The sequence below is a fragment of the Myotis davidii genome, unplaced genomic scaffold (genome assembly GCF_000327345.1).
Source record: "Myotis davidii unplaced genomic scaffold, ASM32734v1 scaffold570, whole genome shotgun sequence".
Lineage (NCBI taxonomy): Eukaryota > Metazoa > Chordata > Mammalia > Chiroptera > Vespertilionidae > Myotis > Myotis davidii.
The window spans coordinates 806,088-814,123 of record NW_006283631.1 but is presented as its reverse complement, the minus strand read 5'-3'; positions in this window follow the sequence as shown (position 1 = coordinate 814,123).

Sequence of the window (8,036 nt, the reverse complement as noted above, 5' to 3'; positions counted from 1 at the left end):
ATGACATGAGAGGGTAACTTGAATCTTGGGGAACAAAGGAAGAGAACCAGAAGTGGGAAATAGAGATTAATTGAACACACTCTAGATATATACTTGCTCTCCTTTATTCTTTCAACTTCTTTAAAAGACGAAATTATTTAAAGTAATAATTAGAACAATGTATTGCTGGGTTTGTAATATATATAGATATAATCTGTATAACAACTAAGGACAAAAAGGGGTAAGAGGTATGCCCAAGATAATTGAAAACATACATCCACACAAACACTTGTACACAGAAAAACATAGCAACATGATTTCATAGTATCCAAAAACTTGAATCAACTCAAATGTACATCAACTGGTGAATGGACAAAGACAATGTGGTGGAGCCATACCGTGGATTATTCAGCCATAGAAAGGAATGAAGTACTGACAGTGCTCCAATAGGGATGAACCTGGAAAGCATGTGAAGTGAAAGAAGGAAGAAAGAAAAGGCTGAATATTGTACGATTCTGTTGATATAAAATGTCTTTTTCAGGCAAATCTATAGGGACAGAAAGTAGGTTAGTAGCTGCCTGGGGCTAGGGGTGGGATGGGCTGGGAGAAATGGGAGTTACTGCTGATGGGTATATAGACCTTCTTTCTAGGGCAATGAAAATGTTCTAAATTCATTGTGGTGATGGTTGCAGAGTTCTGTGAATATAAAAAACAACAGCTGAATTGTATATTGTTTATGGGTGAATGTATAGTATGTGAATTACATGTAATAAAGCTGTTAAAAATAAGTCTAGTGAAATCATGTCAACAGGGCATAAGCATCAACAGGAAAGGAGCTCCTAGTGCATAGGACCATTTGAGTATCAAAAAGACTGGGCTGAATGCAAACACAGCACATACTAGTATATAAAACCAGTGAGTTTGTAATTACAACAAAAAAAAGTATCTCACCATTCACCACTGGAGGTTGCCAGAGCACCAATCATTTCTCTGAAAAACTGGAAAAGAAAAAGAACCCAGCTCATCCTGCTTTGCCTGAATGAATTATATATTTATGTCATCAAATAGTTGGTGAGGGAAAATTCTTTATAGAAGTACAGATCACAGATGCAGAAAGAGTGAGCTAGAAAATTGCTGATTTACAACTTCTAATGAAAGAATACTTCCAGGCAACAATTGTGTATAAATGATAAAAGATGTGGCTAAGATTGAGGGAGGTATTTTATAATGGAGGAATCAGACTGACACAACTTGAATCATCTGATTTAATCCTTTTTATTCTCTTTAAAAATAACAACTTTATTGATTTACATACCAGCTTATATATTCACATACAATAAAAATCACTATGTAAAGTATGCAGTTCAGTGGTTTTGAGTAGAGTCACAGAAGTGCAGCCATCACCACTATCAAATTCTAGAACATTTTTTTTTATCACTTCTATAAGAAATCTCATAGTTATTAGCAGTAATTCCCCACCTTTTCTTCCCACCAGCCTTTGGCAACTACTAATATACTTTCTTTCTCTCTATTTGCTTATTCTGGACATTTCATTTAGCAGAATTATATAATAAGGGTTCTTTCACGTACCATCATGTTTTTTGGTCATCTATAGTGTAGCACATGTCAGCACCTTGTTCCTTTTAATGGGTGGATACTATTCGATTGTATGAAGACACCATATTTTGTTTATCCATTCATTAGTTGATGGACATTGGGTTGTTTCTATTTTTTTGCTATAGTGAATAACGTTGCTAAAAGCATTTGTGGACATGTCTTTGTGTGGACACATGTTCTCAGGGTCATATAATAACTTATGTTTAACTTTCTGATGTAATTCCATTTTATTACTAAAAACAGGACAATCACGTGTTTATGTGCCTCATGCAATGCAAAAAAAAAATTACATAGTATACTCATAAGTATCCTGGTCTAAACAACGGAGTCTGAATATAATCAAACATACAGATCAGGAACCTGTAAACTTATTTCTGAAAAGAGCTTATTTTAGGCTTTGTGGACCATGCAATCTGTGTGACAACTTCTCAACTTTGCTGTTGTAGAACGAGATATAAACAATCCTATATAATAAAGAGCTAATATGCTAATTAGACAGAATAGCAGATGACCTTCCAGATGACCATTCGGATGAAGCCAGGGCTGTGAGGGCTGAGCCTCTTGCATGAATTTCATGCATCGGGCCTCTAGTGTATAAATAAATGTCATGGCTTTGTCCCAGAAACACTTGACGTACCGAGCAGGCGGCAGGTTACATTTGGCCCACAAGCCATACTGTGCCAATCCCTGATTGAGATTTTACAGGAACTCTGATGGATAGAGAAATGTGTTAAATCAGCCAAAACTGAAAGTGAGACAAATGTCTTTTTTTGTTTTTTTTTTTCTCAAAAACACACACAGAACAAACCACACCCCAAAACACTGATGACACAGAAAAGGCTCACATTCTACTTTTCCAGCAAATGCTCTCTTTGATCTCATACAGCATGTTTCTTAAGCAAGTTGAAAGGAAGTCTGGATGAACCGAAGAGGTGAGCACACTGGCTTACAATGTATTTCCTGTGACTTTACTGTGCTTCCTTTTCTCTTACTGGTAAAAGACCCTTCTGTTGGGAGTAATTACAGTTCTTCATCCCTATGGTGCCAGTAATCTTCCCAAGACATGAACATCAGATTTAAGGCAGGTGTATCTGAATTTTTTTTCCTAATTTTTTCCCCATAGGGAAGCTGGGAGAGAAAAGCTATCTTTTCTCTTTGTATCTTTTCTCTCTAGTGTGAGAATATCTATATATATAAAAGCTGAAGCAATCCTTACAACCGAAAGACTGGAACGACTGGTCACTATGACGTGCTCTGACCACCAGGGGGCAGACACTCAATGCAGGAGCTGCCCCTGGTGGTCAGTGTGCTTCCATAGCCAACCTCCCTCAGCCAGTGGCTGGCCAACCTCCCACGGTTCCTCCCCCTGGCCAGTCCTTTGCCCTGGCTCTGGGCACCTGAGAATCTGGGTCTGGGAAGCCTGTAGGAGGAAGGTGACCCTGATGCTGATGGAGACAGAGTAGCAGCTCAGAGGGGGCAGAAAGGGCAAGGCAGCAGCCTAACTGCAAGGACATAAAGTAAGCACCACCACCATCTTACCTCTGCCACTGCACCCCGCTGCTTGCCCTTCTGCCCCTATAAGCCACTTCTAGCTTGGCCCTGCGCCTTTCTGGGCTCCCAACCGCTGATTGGCTAGTGCTCCTATAGTGGTGTGCTACCATTGGCTGAAGTCAGCTATCTATCATGCTTGGGGGTGGAGCCCCGAGAAAATGTGTGGCTGAGGTAGGAGAGAAGGCCTGTCTGTCTGTCAGCAACTCCACCGCCAGGAAAGTGAGGCAGCCCGAGTACTGGCAGCAAAGTAGAGCTGTATTTTCACTTCAGAGTGTAGCTAGTGTTCAAGCAGTTTTGGTACCTCAGCACATCTACACAACTAGATCGGGGCCTGCTGGCCAACCTCCTGCAGCCCCCCCTCCACCTGCATGAATTTGTGCACCAGGCCTCTAGTAAGTATATAAGCCACAAGATGACTCTGATCAGTTTCAAGTTTGGGTAGCCACTAATCTTTAGAGAAAGAGGCCAGACTGAAGGAATAGGAAACGTGTGTGTATGTGTGTGTGTATGTGTGTGTGTGTGTGTGTGTGTGTGTGTGTGTGTGTGTTGTGTGTGTGTGTGTGTGTGTGTGAGAGAGAGAGAGAGAGAGAGAGAGAGAGAGAGAATGGTGGAGGGGAGGCAAGAGATGTTATTTTTAACCAGAATTCTTTTTAATATGCCCATTTTAAGGAATTTCTGAGATGGTTAGGCATACTATGTGTAAAATTGCTGACATAGTAGACTTGTAATAAATGACTTTTTTTTTTACTAAATCGCTAATGGCTTATTATATCTCCTGCATTATTATTTAATTTCTTATGTGTATATGCTTTGCCTTACAACCAGATTGTAAGCTTCATGAAGACAGGAAATGTGCATATTATACTTCCTTGCTTTCCAAGGGTCTAGCATAAGCTAAGTTAATTTCTGTAAAAAAGATATATTTCACTGGTAAATGGGAATATAAAATTATATTAGTTGGTTATAGCACTAGAATGACCTTAAAATCTCATGAAGATAGACTTGTTTTCTGTGAATTTATCCCAGATTAGAAGTAGCATTTTAATAGCAGACTCTTATGAGGACTATTATTACTTTTTTAGTTAGTGGAAAAAGTATTGTTAGTTAAACGCTAAAAATTTTTTCTTGGAAATACCTGGAAGAGATACTATTGCCGGTGTGATTTAGATTCTAATGTTGAATATTTAAGGCACATTTTTAGCTTAATTGCTGGAAAGCCATATCACTACGAGTTGAAATAATTTTAAACAAAATAGCAAGACAAAATTAGAGTGAACATGTCATTTGGAATAACTGGCATTCTAAACAAAGTCTGAATGAGGTCATTAGAGGTATTTAGAACAATTATCTAAAGGTTCTTAAAAGACCCATATAAGTTGAATTTGTTTACTTTATACATTTAAAGGCTTTAAATATATAATACTAAAACTGCTGTCCTAGTTTTAAAATAATTAATACTCTTTTAAAACTCTAAAAATATATATTGCTGTTCTGAATATAAAGCAGTGGTTCTCAACCTGTGGGTTGAGACCCCTTTGGGGGTCAAATGACCCTTTCACAGGGGTCGCCTAAGACCATCAGAAAACACATATATCATTACCTATTGTTTTGGTGATTAATCACAAGGCTTTAATTATGTTCAATTTGTAACAATGAAAATACATCCTGCATATCAGATATTTACATTACGATTCATAACAGTAGCAAAATTATAGTTATGAAGTAGCAACGAAAATAATTTTATAGTTGGGGGTCCCCACAACATGAGGAACTGTATTAAAGGGTCGCGACATTAGGAAGGTTGAGAATTACTGATATAAAGCTCATATACTTACCAAATATGATGTCAGGCCCAAATTTCAAACATCATAAGGAAATATGAATATGCTCTAGTAACAATGTCCAAGTGAGGCATAGATTATAGCTCCTTCTTTTTAGCTTATGATAATTTTAACAATTTTTTAATTCTCAGGCATTATTACAATTAAATAAATATTTGTCATCTCAGTAATAATAGATATTTCCCTATTTATACTTTTATTATGCTTCTTTACCAAAAATGTTGCCAGGCCAGCCATAGTAGCTCAGTGGTTGAGGATCCACCTATGAACCAGGAGGTCATGGTTTGATTCCCAGTCAGGGCTTATGCCCAGGTAAGCGGGCTCGATCCCTAGTGGGGGATTTGCATGAGGCAGCTAATCAATGACTCTCTCTCATCGTTGATGTTTCTATCAATCTCTCCCTCTCCTTTCCTCTCTGAAAAAAATATATTTAAAAAAATGTTGTCCAAAGAAAATATCTTCTTTTTATGGCTCATGTAATATATGAGCATAATTGGATTTACATAAGTCACAGGAACAAATCCTGTGATGCTTTTGTTTGAGCTTAAATCAATACTTAATTTTATGTAAATGAGTATTTAAAAATTATATTTTTGAATGTCATTGAATATGCATAGTGGGTTCACAGGATAAGATTTATCTTAAACAACTAAATAACCAGAAAAACTATATGAAACAATGGTTTCTAAGACAACAGGCAGCTCAGGAGAGTGATCTGTGGGAGAAGGGGCCAAGTAAGGTGAGCCCTGTGATTGCTCCAGCTACAGGCTAAAGAGAGTTTCTGGGCTTCCAGGCAGGGAGGGGGAGCCCATACAGAACCTGGCAGTCTCCCTTAGTTGAGGAAACAGAGTGCAGAGTTCACGGAGGCCAAGGAACTGCTAATGGAAAGGGAAAATTATTGCAGAGGAGAGCTGCTTAGCAAGAGTTCCAGCTCTCATATGTTTATCTGGAAAGGATCAGGCAGAATGGTCCATGGGATGCACACAGTACCTGAAACCATTTGTACTTCTACCAGCCAGAGAGGACAGGCTCTTTATTCCCAGGACATTGGGCAGAGAATCAAATTAGCCCTGGACGAAGGTTAAGAAAACTATGGCATAGAGATCAAAGCTGGCCTTTTTTTTTTTTTTCTTAAATATAACCCACAAGCTAGGAATGGTTTTTACATGAAAAAAATTGTTTTTATTAAAGTGTAGTTGACATACAATATTATATTACTTTCAGGTTTAAAACAGGGATTCAACACTTATGTATCTTAGGATGTGATCACAATGATATAAGTCTAGTAACCCACCTGTCACGGTATCAAGTTATTATGATATTATTGACTATATTTTTCATGATGTATATTATATCCTTGTGACTTAACTTGTATTTTGTACCTTTCATTTCCCTTTACCTTTTTCACCCATCCTCCTCCCCTCCTCTCCTCTGGCAACCATCATTTTGTTCTCTGTATCTGTGAGACTGTTTCTGTTTTTTACATTTTTAAAGGGCTGTTGAAAGAAAATAAGAAGGCTGAGCAAAAGACTATGTGGCCTACAAAGCCTAACCATTAACTATGTGGTATATTATAAGAAAAGTTTGCTGAGCCCTACTCTAGGCTAAAGGCTGTTCTAAACCCGCCAAATAGAGCTTAAAAGCAAATCTCAAAAGTATCTGTTTCCAAATAAATTAACAACATCCTAGAACTTAAAAATATTTAAAGGGAAAAACTAGTATTCATTTCCAAGAAACTTTCTGCATCCCTGAACAATGTCCAAAAACATTTAAAGAAATGTAAAGCATCTAGCACCCAACAATGAAAAAAATTGGGTGGTGGGCACACAATGCTATATACAGATGATGTATCATAGAAATGTAACTTATATAATCTCATTAACCAATGTTGCCCCAATAAATTTAACAAAAAAATAAAGGCATTAAACACATAAAAAAGTCACAATATCTGGAATCTAATAAAGAATTATTGGGCATTCAAAGAGGCAATATAATATGACCCACAGTGAAGACAAAATTCAATTAATAGAAACAAAAATGGCATTGATGACAATTAGTAGAAAAGAACAATCAGCTGCTATAAATATACTCCATATGTTGAAAAAGGTAGTTAAACATTGGGCATTATGGAGAGAGAAATAGGAGATATAAATAATACCTAAGCTAGATTTTCAGGGGTGAAATGCATGACGTTTGAGATAAAAAATACACTAAATGGAATTAGCAGGTGATTAAATACCATAGAGGAAAAAATTAGTGAATTTGAAGACATAGTAATGGAAACTATAATAAATGAAATACTGAGAGGAAAAAGACAGAAAGATGAACAGAGCACCGTGAACTGTGGGAAAACTTCAAGTATCCTCACATACATGCCATAGGAGTCTCAGAAGGAGAAGAGATGGAATGGGGGCAGAAAAATGTCTGAAGAGACAGTGGCTGAAATATTTCCAGCTCATTGAAGACTGTAAACCCCAAAGATATAAGAAGCACAACAAACCCCAATCAGAAGACACATGAAGAAAACCACATTTTCTTATTCATTCTTACTTATATAATTATTTATAAATCAATTAATCATGATTAATTTAATTACTATTTAAATGGATTTAGATTTAACTCTAATTATATACAATTAATTTATATTTAATTAATCTATATTTAACTCAGTATTAAATCGAGTTTATATTTAACTCCATCCAATCAAAAAACCTGAAGACATTTTTAGTAGAAATTGATAAGCTGATTCTAAAATTTCGATGGAAATGTACTGGACCTAGGCAGTCAAAACAATCCTATGTAATAAAAGTCTAGTACACAAATTGTCCCCTCGGGCAGTCATTCAACCGGGAGTTCGACCATGAGACTGGGAATTGGGCCGCTCGCTATGGATGTGTGCTGACCACCAGGGGGCGGCATGGAACATGGTGGGTGTCCAAAACTCCAAGCTGGCAGTGGGCGGCAGTGGAGGTGCTGCTGGCTCCAATGGGCCCCAACGAGAGTTGAGAGCAGGATTGCGGCAGGATGGTGGAGCAGGTGAGCGGGCAG